Consider the following 16,628-nt stretch of genomic DNA (forward strand, 5'->3'; position numbering starts at 1 on the left):
TGTCCAGGCCGGAAGCTGCAGTGACCAGCGCACTGGGGGGGGGCAGCCCCCACCTGCCGGGCACTCTGAGCTCCAGCCCTGGAGTCCCACGGACACGGCCCTGGACACGCTGACCATGAGATTCCAAGTGGCCATACTAAGCCTTCTGTTTAAAATCAACCAATCAAACAAATGTTCTGATTACTCGGGCACAGACTGCTGGCGGGGTGGGGGGACGCTGTGCCCTTCTTTCCTCCTGGGGGAGGGGGGAGGACAGGGGGATGGCTGGCGTGATGGGACTGGCCGCACCGCGAGCCCCACCCCCGCGCCTCGGGGTCGGGTGCCCGCCGGCCCGCGCGCCCCTGGCGTCCACGCGCCGCCTTCCGCGCGTGGCCGGCGCTCGGGCCCCGCGGCCCCCGGGCCCCGCAGGCAGCCAGCCCGGCCCCGCGCGCCCGGGAGGACGCGCCGCTGCGCCACCCGCGGGCACCGCGCCCGGCCCTCCCCGCGCCCGTCACCGCCGGCCCTCACGGCTGACCCGGCCCGACCCTCCCCGCCGACCCTCCCCGCCGACCCTCCCCGCCCCGCCGCGCCCCACCCTCTCGCCAGACCCTCCCCGCGGCTCCGCGTCCCTCCCGGGCCTCCCCATCCGACCCGGCTCCCCCGACCCTCTGCTCCTCGCCCCTCCCCGACCCGCCCCTCCAGCCCCTCCGCGACCCCCCCCCGCCCCGTCCCCGGCCCGCCGCGCCCCTCCTCCCCTTCCCCTCCAGCCTCTCCGCGCCCCTCCCCGCCCCGCCCGCCGCGCCCCTCCCCTCCGGCGCCCGCAGGTGCTGCCCCTGGCGGGCCGGGCGCGGCCGGGTATAAACGGGCCCCGCGGACCGCGCCGCGACCGCCCGCGCCACCAGTTGCGCCCGCGCCGGACCAGGTAGGGGCGTCGGGGGCGGGGGGAGCCGGTGGGCTGCGGCCTCGCCTAGGCCCTGGGCATCCTGGGCCGACCTGGGGGGGATGGGGGAGGGCTGGCGGGTGCGACCCGTGCTCGCCCCGGACCCCCAGGCCCCGAGCCTCTCGCCTGCAGAGGGACCCCCGGGGGTCTGGACCCGGGTCAGGTCGGGCCCCCCCACCCACAGCCCCGCGCGCTCGGCGGGGGAAGGGGACGGGCGAAGGCGGAGGCCAGTCCTGCTGCAGGCCCGGGGAGGGCCCTAGTCTGGACATCCAGGTCTCCCCACCCCCGCCGGCCGCCGGGGTCCTGCCGTCCCTGTCACTTCTGAGAGGGGACACGTGCTGTCTGGACCGCGGGGTCTGCCCCTTCCGCGCTGGCCGGGGCCTTGGCGCTCCCCGACCCTGGGCGCCGGTCCTGCTGCTCCGCCTGACCGCCCGGCCGCCCGCGGGAGGGGACACTGACCCCTCCAGAGCCCGCCGCGCTCCGGGTTCCAACAGGCCTTTGGGGGGCCGGAGCAGCAGAGGAGCGCGCAGCGGGCGGGGCATGCGGCCTGGGCGCGCGGGGTCAGTCCCCGCGCGGGAGTGGCCCCTGGGTACAGCAATAGGCCCTGGGGAGCAAACATGTGCCCATTCGCGCGGAGCCTGCCGCTGCGGCTTCCGGGCTTCCTGGATGCCCGCGCAGGTGCCCTGCCAGGGCGGCTTCCTGGAAACGCAAGGCCCTGCCAGGAGCTGGGCTTGCGGGCGCCGGACGCTCCCAAACGCGCTCGATGAACCGTTTTGCTCTGAGCCTACCTGTCCTCCTGCCGGCCTGCGGCTCACCACCTTGTTCCAGGACTTCCCGGACAACCCTGCGGCTCAGGTGACGCTGGCCCCTCCCCAAAGCTCTCTGCTGGCCCCCGCATCAGTGAGCCCGGCGCCCGGTTCTCGTGGGCCACTAAGGACAGCAGAAGTGTCTTCGCTCTTTCGTCCCTGAGGTCGCGGTGGACCCTGCGCGGTGTCTGTTCCCCCTGAACGGACAGTACCGCGTGGGAGGCTGCCTCGGTGCCCCAGAAGGGTCAGGACTTGTGTGACCCAGAATTGGTGGTGAAGGATCGCCCCGAAGTAGCTCAGCTGGTCAGTGTGTTGAATACTCCTCAGAGTCACTATGTGGACACGGCTGGAGTTGGCAGGGCGAGGTTCCAAATGACTGCTCGGCTCCCACAGCTCCTCCCGAGTGAGGTGGACGCTCGGCCCAGGGGGCGCCAGGCCTGGGAGCTGGTCCTCTTTGCTACGTGTTGTTTCTTTTTTGTTTTTTTTTTCTTTTTGGGTCACACCTGGCGATGCTCAGGGGTTACTCCTGGCTCTGCACTCAGGAATCACCCCTGGCGGTGCTCAGGGGACCCTATGGGATGCTGGGAATTGAACCCGGGTCAGCCGCGTGCAAGGCAAAGGCCCTACCCGCTGTGCTATCGCTCCAGCCCCCTTTGTGTTGTTTCTTAACATTGCGTTTTCGGATGCCCACTTGCGTCCCTCTGCAGTGCTAGGTGCTGAGTCATATGGCCCCCACCGGGTCCCAGTAGCTGGAATGTTCTGGCGCCCAGCCCCACCCACGCCACGGGGCTCCTTCCCAGCCCGGTGGGGTCCTGCTCAGCAGAGCAAGGAAGGAAGCGCTAGGACAGAGCCTCGGGCTCCCGGGGAGCCACTGGCCGTGCTCCTGCAGGAGCCCCTTCTCGCAGGTGGAGAGGCAGGTGCGGGGCAGGCGCGTGTGCGGGAGGGCGGGCAGGGAGAGGCCGCTGCCCACAGCAGGCCCGGCCCCGGCCCTCCGCTTCCTCGCCCCCCTCAGGCCCGGGGCCTCTGCGTCCCTTCCGAGGCTAAGAATAGGCGGGAGCTGGGAGCCTGCACCGCTGGCTCTAACCTACTTACCCGCGTGGGCAGCGGCCCCGGAGCTGCCGGGAGAGGGAGCCGCAGCTCCTGGACCCGTCTGGCCTGGGGGTCTGGGGCCCTGCCCGGGGAGAGGGGCACCTGGGAACCTCTGCCTCCCTCTCTGAAGCTTCAGCCTGGCGGGGCGGGGGGCCCAGAGGTCTCTGCCGTCCAGCGTCCCGGGGAGGGGCAGCATCCCGTGCCGGCCAGGGCTGGGCACCCCGAGGCGCTGCAGAGACCAGGACACGCCTGGGGTGGCAGCGCTGTGGCCGGGCCCCCCCCTGGCCCTCGTAGTCGCCCCCGGGGCTGGACAGTACAGCCGCCAGGGGGCAGCGGCCTGGCCCCTCGGAGGAGGCTGCGGGTCACGTCCGGCCCCTCCTGTTCGCATTGCTCCGGTCTGGGGCCCCTGGATGTGCTCCCAGCAGAGAAGCGCGTGGAGCCCCCGTGGAGCCCAGCCTGGTGCCCAGAGGCCTCCTGGGCCGCCCCCCTCCCCCGCTGCTTGTCGTGGCGGGTGGAGCTCTGCTCCGGCCGGCCTCGGACCCTCACACACGGGCCGGAGAGGGAGGCCTGGGGCGGGCATGGCAGCCCGGCGGGGGCATGTGGCGGGCCTGGGTCCTCCCGTGAGCCCGGGGCGTCCACTCCCGCGAGCCCGGGGCGTCCACTCCCTCCAGCTCTCGGCAGCACTGCCCCCCCGGGGCTCCCTGGGGCCGGGGGTGACAGGCGGGTGAGCGCCAGCAAGGACTGGCTTCCCGGGCCAGGGGAGGGAGAAGGGGCGTGTGCAGACGCTGCGCCCCAGGGCTGGAGAGGGCGTCGGTCGCGGGGGCCAGCAGGGCCCCTGTCCCGAGGCTCAGGGCACGTGTCCGCCACCGAAGGAAGCACGTCACGCGGCTGGGCAGCGCCGTCGGAAAACTGGGGCATCTCCCAGCTGGGCAGACGCGCCGGGCACATGTGTAACAGCTGTGTGTGCGCATGACAGTCACACTTCTGTGACAAGTGTGTGATAGCGGGGCACTGCGTGTGGCATTCAGATGCAGGTAACAGGCCGGACGTGACCACCAGATGTTTGTAACGGCAGAACTGTGTGTGCCAGCTGGGGCGCGGGACAGCCAGTCACAGCCGGGGGGTGTGACAACCAGGGTGTGTGACAGCCAGTCACCGTGTGTAACAGCCGGAGTGTGTGTGACAGCCAGGGTGTGTGACAGCCAGTCACAGCCGGAGGGTGTGGGACAGCTGGGGTGTGTGACAGCCCATCACAGCCGGGCTGTGTACGACAGCCGGGTAGATGCCGGCCAGTCCCAGCCTGTCCCAGCGGGCCACTGTGTGGCGGTTGGGCTGTCGGACAGCCCGAGGGAGAGGCCGCCCACGCTTGCGGGGTCATGACCTGTCTCTGGGCCCCCGAGAGCTGTGTGGTGAGTGGCGGGCAGCCACGTGGTTCATTCCATAGTGAAAACACCCGGAAAGCAGTGGACGGCGCGAGTGCGAGGAAGGCCTGGCCCGGAGCAGAGCCGCCTCTGCATCTCCCGGAACGGTCCTGGGGCGGCTCAGAGACACCCAGTCCCGTCCCCGGCCGGGCAGCCGCCTGGACTCTGCCCTGACTCCCTGCGCGCCCCGGGGGCCTGGGCTATCCCTCCCGCGGGCCAGCCCCCAGCACAGCCTGGCTGCCCCCGGCACGTCCCCGCACAGTGGCTGGGTGGCCTCAGGCCGTGCCTGCTCCAGAGCCAAGAGGGGCCCAGCTCGGGGACCCAGAGACTCGCCCCGAGCCGAGACCAAGGGGACCAAGGGGACGTCGGCGGGCTCCCAGCCTCGAGCCTGCAGCCCCACCCTCCCTCCAGCCCCCGGCCCCCGGCCACGCCCCCCCACTGTCCCTGCGGGCACCACCCTTCTCTGTGCCACCCACGCTGTTGGTGCTCCCGGCAGGTCAGGGTGACCCCGACTCAGTCCCAGCTCTGTACTCACCCATACTCGAGTCTGGGGAACGTTCCAGTAAAGCTTCCGGGTGCGAAACCCCCTCCACTCCCCTGCCCCCCGCCCGCCTCCCCTCAGCAGCCGTCGGCCTGGCACTGCCCCAGCCCTGGGGGTCCATGTGGGCAGAGCACAACGGAATGGGGTGAAACGGAGCGAGTCCAGGGGAGACCTTGGCCCCCCGCTCGTAGGCCTGTCCCCCGCCGCCCCTCGCCCGAGCGTCCCCTCGTCACTCGTGCTCCCCCTGGCCTGGTCCCGCTGCCCCCGGCCCCACCTCGCTCTCACGCCCAGCCCGCGTCACTGCTGAGCGGACGGTCCCGTTACTGCTGCCAGACCTTGATCCCGAGGCGCGTGTTGAGGGCAGGACTGTCCCATGACCTAAGGCCCCTCCTGCCACACGTGGACCGGGCCGGGAGGGGGGTGGGGGGTGACGGGGCAGACGGGACACGTGGACCCAGGCCCCCCAGCTGCTCTCCCTCCCTCCTCTCTGGGAGCCCCGATGCTGTGTCTGCCGCTTAAGCCCGAGCTGTGCTTCCAGAAGGTTCCTCGGAGTGCACCGCCCCCAGCACGGGCTCAGGACACACGTGCTAAGGGGAGAGGGCCGGCAGCAGCGGGGTCACTGCTGAGTTCTGGTGCCCATGAGCCTGCCCCCCGCCCCCGCGACGGCCAGGCCTGAGCCTCACACACCCCCTGGTCCTCCGCCCCCGGACCCGTCCACCCCCGACCCGTCTGCCCTCTCCTTCACGTCCGTCCCCTCGTTTGTCCACCGCCCTCAGTCCTGCACCCCCTGGCCCGTTCACCCTTGGCTTCCCACTCTCTGTTCCGTCCACGGGCGAGGCCAGTGCCTGCGGGTCACTGCGGTCACTCCGCGGTGTGGGGGCTGTTTTCAGCTCCTATGGCTCCTTGGCTTCCCACTCTCTGTTCCGTCCACTCTCTTTATCTCTCCATCCCCTGCTCTGTCCACCCCCCCCCCGTGGTCTTTTCACCCGGTCCCTCCAGCCCCTGGTTTGTCCAGTTCCTCTGATGTCAGAGGAGACTGAGCCCTCCCGAGCACTTCTCTCGAGCAGTGTCCGGCGTCTGGCTGGCGTGTCCCCTGCGGGGGTCTGAGGGCCGTGTGCCCTGGGCAGGCTGGGTGGGGAGGCCTGTGTCCGACCAGCACCCGTGTGCTCGCGTCCGTCCTGTCAGCACCAGGGCAGCGTGGCCGGCTTCGCGGAGGGGAGGCCTCGTCCCTCCCTGGGTTTCAGGTCTGTGGTTTGGTTTGGGGACACACCTGGCTGTGCGCAGGGCTGACTCCTGGCTCCGGCTCGGGGGTCACTCCTGGTGGGCCGCCAGGGACTGAACCTGGGCTGGCCACGGGCGCAGTGCCTGCGGGTCCCTGCGGTCACTCCGCGGTGTGGGGGCTGTTTTCAGCTCCTATGGCTCAGTCCAGCCCCTCCCGCCCCGGGGACCTGAGGTGAGTTTCCTTTTGGTTTTAACTTGCTTCCTGCCCGCGCTGATGCTGAGGCCTTGGATCTACTCGTGGCCATCCCTAAGTTTCCTTCGGAAACTCGCCTCCGGCTCCTCTGTGCTTCTCCATCTTAGCTTGGCTTTCGGCTGTGGAGGGAGGGGCTTCTCTCAACCCGCCGCAGGTACAAGATCTGCAGACCCCGTCCCTCGGGCGTCCTCGTGAGTGGGGGGGATGCCCTGTCCCTCGGGCGTCCTCGTGAGTGGGGGGGTGGGTGTCTGTGAGGAGCAGGAAACTGGGTGCTGACCTTCGGGGCTGGACGAGGGCAGGCAGAGTCCCCGGGGCGTCCCTGAGTGTCCTCCAGGCCAGGATGGGGAGAGACGGGGCATCCCTTCCCAGGGTCCCCTGAGTCTGCCCACTGGGCGCAGGGGTGCGGCAGGGCCTGGGCAGGGCCCCAAGCCGGACCAAAGCTGTGGATCTGGTGCATGCTGCCACGTGAGCTGTGAGTGGCCTCAGCACCGGCCCGCGAGCTCGGCCACGCACGTCACAACAGAGAGGAAGGACGGTCCCCGCTGCCGGGCCTGGGGAACCACGTCCCGAACGCAGGGAAGCAGCCAAGTGCTCAGAGCCCACACACACACACACACACACACACACACACACACACACACACGTTCTTGCCCCAACCTGCCCACACCAGGCCCTCCCTCACACCCCTCCAGCACCCAGGCCAGGACGGGCTGAGTAACACCTTTGGGGCTCCTGCGTTGGAGAACTCAGCCGGGAAGCCCGTTCGTGCGACCCCCTGGCTGACAGTCCTCCCCAGGGCCTGCAACCGTGGCCCCAGCACCATCACAGAGGTCCGGTTAGAGAAACGGGCAAGTCAAGAAGGGGTGTGTGTGTGTGTGTGTGTGTGTGTGTGTGTGTGTGTGTGTGTGTGGCCGCCTGGCCTCTGTGCGTGTGTGCGTGTGTGTGTGTGTGTGTGTCTGCCTGGCCCAGGGGTGTGTGTGAGTGAGTGTGTGTGTGTTTGTGTGTCTCTGCCTGGCCCGGGTGTGTGTGTGAGTGAGTGTGTGTGTGTGTGTCTGCCTGGCCCGGGTGTGTGTGTGTGTGTGTGTGTGTGTGTGTGTGTGTGTGTGTGTGGCCGCCTGGCCTGTGTGTGTGTGTGTCTGCCTGGCCCAGGGGTGTGTGTGAGTGTGTATGTGTGTGTGTCTGCGTGGCCCGGGTGTGTGTGTGAGTGTGTGTGTGTGTGGCCACCTGGCCTGTGTGTGTGTATGTGTGTGTGTGTCTGCCTGGCCCAGGTGTGTGTGTGTGTGTGTGTGTGTGTGAGTGAGTGTGTGTGTGTGAGTGAGTGTGTGTGTGTGTGTGTGTGTGTCTGCCTGGCCCAGGTGTGTGTGTGTGTGCGTGTGTGTCGGGGGTGAGGCCTGGTCTCCTGGCCAGGTGCATGGTGCCTGGTCGGGGTGGGATGTGCGTCTGAAGGGAACTTGCTGCTCGGCTGTGAGGCAGGAGCGGCCGCCACATCAGAAGTCTGCTGGCGGGTCCAGAGCATGCGTGTCGGTGCCTGGCTTGCTGACCGTGTGTCCCTTGCGGACGGTGGACCCGCTCTGCCCTCCACGAAGGGGCATTTCTGCAGAGCTGCCCCGGGAGGGATGTGGCTGTGTGTCACCTGCTCGTTCCCTCTCCCAGGGTCACCCGAGTCTCGTCCTGCTGCGCAGGGTCTGGGGCGGGCAGCCAGGGCCTCAGGGAAGCCAACTGTGCTGAGCGTGACCAGAGCGAGCGAGTGTGACAGGCAGGAGCCACGGGAGCGTCTGTAGGCCCCCCCGGCCCGGGGCTGGGTCTGCAGGGACCCTGGGGTGCTCACTCTGCCATAGCGCCTGCTTTGGGGGTTTGTTGGACGTTGCCTTTCCCCTGCTTTAGGAAAGACTTCTTTCGGGGAAAAGTAGAAGAAATGCACTTATTTGAAAGAAAATGAGGCCGGGCAGCCGTTGAGGGGCGGCCCGGGGGGAAGTTAAGTAAGAGCTGTGGCTCCGCTGTGGCCGGGCCGTTGGCCGCCCTGCCTCAGAGGTGTCCAGGGAGAAAGCCCTGCCGCCAGCGGTCACGGGAAAGGTCAGGGAGGCCTGGGGTGGGGCTGGGAGGGCACACAGCGGAGCCATGAAGTCCCCCGAGCCCCCGGGGGTGGCCCAGCCCCCTCCCCAAGGCCCCACCCAGCCCTTGGCCCTAGTGCCAACCAGTGGGCACTTCCGGCGTCCGCCTGGCCAGCGTCAGCGCGTGGACGGGGGCGGGTTCCCGTGGGCCCCAGCCGCACTCCTGAGAACGAGGAAGGGGATGCGGCTCCCAGAGGGGCCACGGCGAGGGGGACGCTGGACGGAGGGACCTGCCCGGGGCCCGGCAGTGCGGGTTCGAGTGCCCTGGAAGCAGGGTGTGGGCACGGGGGAGCACGCCCAGGGGCTGGACACTCGGAGAGGCCGGTGGGAGGCGGTCAGCACGGGGGCTCGGCCCGGGAATAGCTCATCTCCCGGCCAGCGGGCCCCCGGGAATCGGGCAGCCGGGCCCGCGGCCTCCGAGCCCCGCTGGCTGCGCGTGTGTTTGCGCCAGAACAGATTGTGTGGTGCCGCCAGTGGGGAAACACAGAGTCTGGCCTGGCGCCTGCCGCCAGCCGCCTCCCTCCGACAGAAGCCAGGCTGCGGCCGGCGCCGGGAGGGCTGCGTGCCCCTCGCAGGGGGAGCCCCGAGCCCCGCAGCTGACCTGGAGTCCGAGCGCGGGGCTGCCCTCTCTGGGCCTGCCCGGCCGATTCTCCCCAGCGGGCCCCGGGGAGACCGTCACTGGCTTTCATGCCGTGGCTCCTGGGTGACTGTAGCGTGAGCAGGAGGGGTGTTGTGACCACATCTCCGTCGGGGAGACAGACGGCCTTGACGGGTGGAAAACATGCAGAAGAAATGGGGTGGGGGAGGCTAGGAGTGAGGCGAGAGCCACCTTCCCCACGGAAACCCTGCCTGGGTCTGGATGCTGGCACTGGCTGGTCCCAGCGGCCACAGGACACTTTTACGTCCTGAAGAATCAAGGCGTGTGCAGAGATAGCACCCGCTGGGCGCGCACCCGATGCCCAGTGCCACATGGTCCCCGGGGGCCTCGCTCTGCCCAGAGGGGCGCCCCTGTGTCCCTGTCACCGCGGGGCTGCATCCTCACGCTGAAGCCCCGACCTGCTGGGTGTGAAAGCGCCCCCCGCCCCCCCAACACTGATTCTTTTAAGAGCCTGTGCAGCAGCGTCTTCCTTGGAGTGAGGAGAGGGGCGGCTCGGCCTGGCTCTCCTCTCCCCGAAGGCCGCGTGCAGCCGCGTCGCTTCTTGGGATACCAGAGATGACGCCCAGGACACCGGGGGAGGAGGGGGGATGCCGGAAGAGTCCGTCTCCAGCGGGAGGAGGCTTCACGTTTGGGACGATCCGTCTCCGGGATGTGGCCGGCGGGTGCGTGGGTCTCTGTGTCTCGGGGCTGGGGGCAGGGAGGCACGTTCCGAGAAAGGTTAGATCAGGGCAGGTCTGCTCATCTTTTGAGGAATCACCACGTGTTGCCAGTTCGCCTGCATCCCTTCTCCCTGCACCCCTCCCTGCCTCCTGGGACGGGTACCCTCCCTGGGCGAGATGCTGACTCGGGCGGGTACCCTCCCTGGGTGAGATGCTGCCTCCTGGGGCGGGTACCCTCCCTGGGCGAGATGCTGCCTCCTGGGGCAGGTCACCCTCCCTGGGCGAGATGCTGACTCGGGGTGGGTACCCTCCCTGGGCGAGATGCTGCCTCCTGGGGCGGGTCACCCTCCCTGGGCGAGATGCTGACTCGGGGCGGGTACCCTCCCTGGGCGAGATGCTGCCTCCTGGGGCGGGTACCCTCCCTGGGCGAGATGCTGACTCGGGGCGGGTACCCTCCCTGGGCGAGATGCTGACTCGGGCGGGTACCCTCCCTCGGCCAGCGCTGGCTGTGCCCCGTCTCCACGCCCCCGCCTGAGATGCTGCTCTCACCTGCGTGTCTTCCTCCTCTGCAGAAATAGCTGTTCGGATTCTCGGCCTCCTTGGGGCGGGGTTTGTGTCTCGGCTTGTCTCTGAGGTTTGTGAGCTCTCGGTGTGGGCTGTCCGGTTCACAGACAGCCCGGCAGCCGCCCGCCTTCCTCTGACACTGCTCTGTTTGCTGGGCTTATTCCTGCTGTTTCTCATATCCCTGGTGTACAGTCCCCAGGATGCTTTTGAGCCAGGGTAGAGGGTGTTTTACCTGGGTGTTTTACATTTTCACACCCAAGTCTAACTATTTCTGGATTAGTTGTTTCATTTGATGTTGGTGGGTCTAGTTACATTCTTTTGCATGTAGCTGTTCATTTTTTTCCTGCACCATTTATTAAAGAGATTTCTCATTCCATTATGTATATCAGCTCCTTTATTTATTTATTTATTTATTTATTTTGGCTTTTTTTTGGCGGGGTCACACCTGGAGATGCACAGGGGTTACTCCTGGCTCTACACTCAGAAATTACTCCTGGTGGTGTTCTGGGGACCATATGGGATGCTGGGAGTCGAACCCGGGTTGGCTGCGTGCAAGGCAAATGCCCTACCCACTGTGCTATCGCTCCAGCCCTATCAGATCCTTTCTTATAAACTATCTAGCTATATACTCAGGTATAATGTATATATTTTATATATGCTTATTTCTGGGCTCTTACTTCCGTTCCATCAATCGATCTCGTGTCTGTTTTTATTCAAACCGCATGTTGTTTTAAGTGTCACTTTGAAGTGTAGTTTGAAGTGAAGTATAGTCAGAAGTGAAGGAAGTGATTCTTCAGCTTTCCTGTGAAAATTGCTCTCGCTCTCCGGGCTCTTTTGTAGTGCCAACACATTTCATGGGTTTTTAGTCTATTTCTGTGCAGAAGGGAATTCTGACAGAGATTTCGTGAGATGTATACCGTGCTCTAGCTCAGACACTTGAATGTCACAGAGACCCAGCTGATGGGTGCAAACTTTCTTTTCTTTTTTGGCCCTTGTGTTTCCTTCAAAAATGCCGTAGATTGCTTTTGTTTATAGGTATTTCACTACTTTGATTAAATATATTCATAGAAGTTGAAATTTCTTTACTTTTTGGGCCACACCTAGCTTTGAGTGTCATACTCCTGGCTCTGCACTCAGGAATTACTCATGGAAGTGCTCGGGGACCATATGGGATGCTGGGATTCGAACCCAGGCTGGCCGCATACAAGGCAAATGCCCTCCCTGCTGTACTATAACTCCAGCACCAGTTGAAATCTGTTTGGTGCAATGTATATGGGATTGTTTTCTTGAGTTCTCTCTTTGCTTATGAAAACACAACAGGCCTTTGAATAGCAGTGTTGAGGCCTGATGCTTAACTCTATTTTCATGTCTTGTAGCTTTTCACAAAATTTCAAAATTTCCTGTGCATATGACATTGTCTTCGGTGTTAGGTTCACTTATTCATTTCTGACTCATGGGCCGATTACATCTTCTTTTTGGCTAATTATTCTGAGTAGAACTTCCTCCTAATTTTGAGTAATCTTCCTAAGAGTCTTTGCTTGGTCTTGTCCCTCGCCTTGGAGGAGAAGCTTCCGGTGCTCTCCTTGGGTCTGATGCTGGCCGGGATCACAGTATATGCTTTATTGTGTTGGGATGGGGTCTTTCTTTACTCATTTTGTTTGTTTGGGGGTTTCATCATATTAGGGCACAGAGTCTTGTCATATGCCTTTTTCTGTTCCTATTGAGGTCATCATGTGATTTTTGTCTTTTTTTAATGAGTGTACCAAGTTAACTGATTTGCATATGTTGAATATGCTGAATTCTCCTTGCATCCCTGGAATCAATCCCATTAGATTATGGTGTGCGAGTCTCTTTATTGATTGTCAACTTGGTTTGCTGGCATTTTCTTGAAGACTTTTACATTTACATCCATCAGCTGGACTGGTCTGTAGTTCTCAGTGTGGGGGGGTGGGGGAGTCAGAATCAGGGTGCTGTTGGCTTCCTTGACCTATTGGGAAGCGTCCGCCAGCCTTTCCCCTTGTCTGGAGGAGTTTGTTCAGGATGGGCTTTCTCCATTGCAGGTGTCAGTGAAACTATCTTTGCTTCACCGGTGACGGGAATTAGCTATGAGGCCAGCAGCTTTCTCTATGCCGTGAGCCTTTTCTCACTACTTAGCTTTTTTTAATCTTGTGATCTGTCTGTTCTGACTTTGTTTCTCCCTGACTCCATATTGGAGGGAAGATCTTCTAAGAGATTGTCTGCTTCCTCTCGATTGTCCAGTTGGTGGCCAGTTAGGTGTCCACGGTGCCCCGTTAGCATCTTTGACTTCTCTGGTGTCCAGTGTGGCTACTTGTCTTCTGCTTCTAATCTCACTTATGTTTTCTTCCTTCCTTCCCTCCTTCCTTTCTTCCTTCCTTCCTTCCCTCCTTCCCTCCTTCCTTTCTTCCTTCCTTCCTTCCCTCCTTCCTTCCTTCCTTCCTTCCTTCCTTCCTTCCTTCCTTCCCTCCTTCCCTCCCTCCTTCCTTCCTTCCTTTCTTTCTTTCTATCCTCCTTCCTTCCACCTTTCTTTCTTTCTTTCTTTCTTTCTTTCTTTCTTTCTTTCTTTCTTTCTTTCTTTCTTTCTTTCTTTCTTTCCTCCTTCCTTCTTTCCTTCCTCCCACCTCCCTCCTTCCCTTCCTTCCTTCCTTCCTTTCTTTCCTTCCCTCCTTTCTTTCATTCTTCCTTCCTTTCTTCCTTCCTTCCTCCCTCCCTCCCTCCCTCCCTTCCTTCCTTCCTTTCTTCCTTCCTTCCTCCCTCCCTCCCTCCCTCCCTTCCTTCCTTCCTTCCTTCCTTCCTTCCTTTTCTTTTTAATCTGAATCTGGCTCAGATTCGTCTGTTTTATGAATGTTTTCAAAGCACCATCTCAGGGGAGATCATTGATCTTTGAATTTCTTTTTGATCTCTGTTTCTACTAATTTGTATTACTTTCTTCTTCTACTCTTGGCAAGCTACCGAGAGTACTCTGCCCACATGGCAGAGCCTGGCAAGCTACCCATGGCGTATTCAATATGCCAAAAACAGTAACATCAATAGGCCTTATTCGCCTGACACCGAAAGAGCCCCCAATACGGCAGCGTTAAGAAGAATAAGCAAGGAGAGGCTGATAAAATCTCAGGGACGAACTAGACTGCCAAAATGCAGAAAGACTAAAATGACTGTACTTTCAATGAACGTATGCTGGCATCTTAAGCATCCATTGAGGACCTGATGGTACAAGCACAGAAGATCAAGTACAACATCATTAGTCTGACCGAAATGAGAAGGTATCGATCTCTCATCTCACCATTTTCAACATGGAGAAGAATTGTTCCTCGGAACATGCGACAACAGGGGCGTCGGTAGCGCCAGTGTCCTTGTCAACACAAACTTGGCCATGAGCATTGATTCATTCGAATACCTAACAACCCAAATCGGACAATTACGCTTGAATGGATGTGGCTCACTGCCAGCAGTTTCTATCTTCGTCATCTACACATCAACATCCAACTACGATGAAGAACAAATTTGAGAAATTCTACATGGAGCTGGAGAAGTTCTATAAAGAAGACCACACCTTCTACAAGATCATTGTCAGTGATTTTAATGCCAAGAGAGGACTAGATCGGACCACCATCTCCTTCGTGCAAAATTCTACTTCACAGAGCGGGCAGAATGGTCTGCAGAGTTTAAGTTTAAGAAGAGAACTCCCAGAATGACCACCAACTGGGAGCTCTTTGGCACTATTGTGGCAATGTGGGAAGGTGCCGTCGTTAACAACAGCAACAAGGAATACGATCGAGGAATATGATCAACTGGTTTAGCACCTTCATGACTGTGCGAAGATTGCCGAGAGTGGGAAAGCCACAAACAGACGCCTGTCTTTGGAAACTCTCAAGCTCATTTGCCAACGTGGTTTGGCATGAGCCTCAGGCAACCACAAGCTAACATCCGAGCTTACAAAGCTGTGCAGAGAATCGATAAAGGAAGACCTCAAAGAGAGAAGAGTAACAGTGTTGGCCCAGGAAAAGTATTCGCAATGCTCGCCTGTCCTTCGCCAATTATAAGACCAAGATGACTGCCCTCCGACATCCTGATGGATCTACCACGTTTTCCGGAGAGGAAATGGAGAGGATTATTCATGACTTCTACTCAGATCTCTGACAGCCATGTCCACCTGCCACATATCAAATTCTGCAAGATGGTTATGTCATTCCCAATGTCCTCCCTTTCAAAATCTGACACGCCATTTTGTCAGTAGAGACGCGTACAGCATCCAGTCCAGACAAGGTCAGACCCGAACACCTGAAGAACCTGCCGCCAGTACTCGTCGATATACTGGCTCGGCTCTTCACACACTACCTGTCCGAATGCAAGGTTCCGTCCCAATGGAAAACCAGCAGGACCGTTCTGTTGTACAAAAAGGGAGACATCCATGACATCGGCAACTATCGTGCCTGTTGTCCGTCGTCTACAGGCTGTTCACTCGAGTCATCCTGAATAGAATAGGCAGAACACTAGACAAAGGACAACCATGTGAGCAAGCCGGGTTCCGAAAAAGATTCAGCACGATTGACCATATCCACACAGTGACCAAACTCATTGAAGTTTCACAAGAGTTCAAGATGCCGCTGTGTCTAACGTTCATTGATTTAAGGAAGGCCTTCAATTCTGTTGAGACGGAAGCGGTCATCGAAGCCCTGGCCAAACAGGGCATTCAAACTCAGTACATCAAGATCCTCCGCTAACTATATTATGGATTCACCACCAGGATCTCACCACTCTACAAGGAAGTGACCATTGACACAAAGAGAGGGTTCGGCAGGGTGGTACCATTTCACCGAAACTCTTCAGTCCTGCAATGACTGGAATGGGAAGGAATGGGAGTGAAGATAGACGGTCAGCAACTACCCCACCTCCGCTTTGCTGATGACATCGTTCTCATAACATCAAACATTAGCCAAGTGGACAAATGCTGGCCGACTTCGACCAAGAGTGTGGAAAGGTCGGACTGCAGCTGAATCTCACCAAAACAATGTTCATGAAAAACGAGCTAGTCCCCGATGTTCCATTTGCTCTCAACGGAACAAACATCTCCGAATGCAGCAGCTATGTATACCTGGGTCGAGAACTCAACATGAAGAACGACTTGGCGCCAGAACTGCACAGGAGGAAGAGAGCAGCGTGGAACGCCTTCAAGAGCATCGAAGAAGTGGTTAAGAGGACGAAGAACCTCCAGCTCCAGGCACATCTTTTCAACTCCACCGTTCTTCCTGCACTAACATACGCCTCAGAGACCTGGGCCTGTGCAAACAGGATGAGAATGCTATTCGGGTATCCCAAAGAGGGTTACCTGAATCAAAAGAGCTACTCTTGGAGTATCACATTTCACTCAAGTGAGAGAAGGAATCTGGAGTGTCAACCTCCGTCGACAATCAAGAATCAGGGATGCTGTCTTGTTTGCCAAGGCATCAATAATCAGATGGGCCGGGCATGTAATGCGATTCAGAGATGACCGCTGGACTAGAGCTTTTACCGACTGGATTCCATGGGACATCAAAAGACTGCGTGGCTGCCCACCTACGAGATGGTCACACTTCTTCATCAAAACCCTGAATGAAAGTTTTGAGGGCTCTTCGTGTTCCTGGAGCGAGCAGATATCAGTGGGCTACACTAACACACGACAGAGACAAATGGAGACGTTACTGGCACCCACTTGAGCAAATCAAAGATCAACAGGATGACAAGTGATACTTGGTTTCATTTTTTCTTTCCCCAGTGTCTGTAAGTGTAGATGTAGAGTTATTTGGAGAAGAGGAAGGGTGGCACACCTGTTGGTACTCACTCAGGACTTACTCCTGATTCTATTCTCGGGTCGGTCCTGGTGGGTGTCGAGGGTCCATCTGCGGTGCTGGGGGTCAGCCCTGGTTGGCCCCGTGCAGACCAGAGCCCCGCCCGCTGTACTGCAGTTCCCACTGCGCTTAGGTTTCTCTCCTTCCTGTCACTCCCAATGAGACCCGCGTGGCTGTCGGCCGCCTCACGTGATGCTCCTGCTGTTCTGGCAGCCTGAGACTCGGGTCTGCACGTCCCCGTCTGTGTGTTTGATACTACCTTTGGTTTTCAGTTTGACCCAGAAATGGCTCCATTTTTTTCCTACAAATTTGTTTTTCCCTGTTCTTCTTTCGTTTAATTTCTCATTTCCTGCCACTGACCTGCAGGGATGCCCGGTGAGATCCGGTCTTCCTCAGGGTTCCGTGTCGCAGAGCGTGACCCCGTGCTGCCAGAATCTGCTCACCCTCTCGTGGATGCTCCTTGAACAACCAATAGCTGAGCTCACCTCGTTTGTCCTCCAAGATACTCCTCTCCTCGTGGTGTTTCTTGCCTTTTGTTTT

The 16,628-nt window shown here is 60.5% G+C and overlaps 1 protein-coding gene across 1 annotated transcript in view; it reads left to right on the top strand.

Annotated features, from left to right (window-relative positions):
- Positions 1-392: 392 nt before the first annotated feature.
- Positions 393-16,628, top strand: part of FAR2 (fatty acyl-CoA reductase 2) — a 47,000-nt gene continuing 30,764 nt past the window's right edge. The window contains exon 1 of the mRNA XM_055118477.1: positions 393-901. The gene's annotated coding sequence lies outside the window, so the exon portion shown is untranslated. The remainder of the gene's footprint in view (positions 902-16,628) is intronic.

The sequence above is a fragment of the Sorex araneus genome, chromosome 10 (assembly GCF_027595985.1).
Source record: "Sorex araneus isolate mSorAra2 chromosome 10, mSorAra2.pri, whole genome shotgun sequence".
In the NCBI taxonomy this organism is placed as follows: Eukaryota; Metazoa; Chordata; class Mammalia; order Eulipotyphla; family Soricidae; genus Sorex; species Sorex araneus.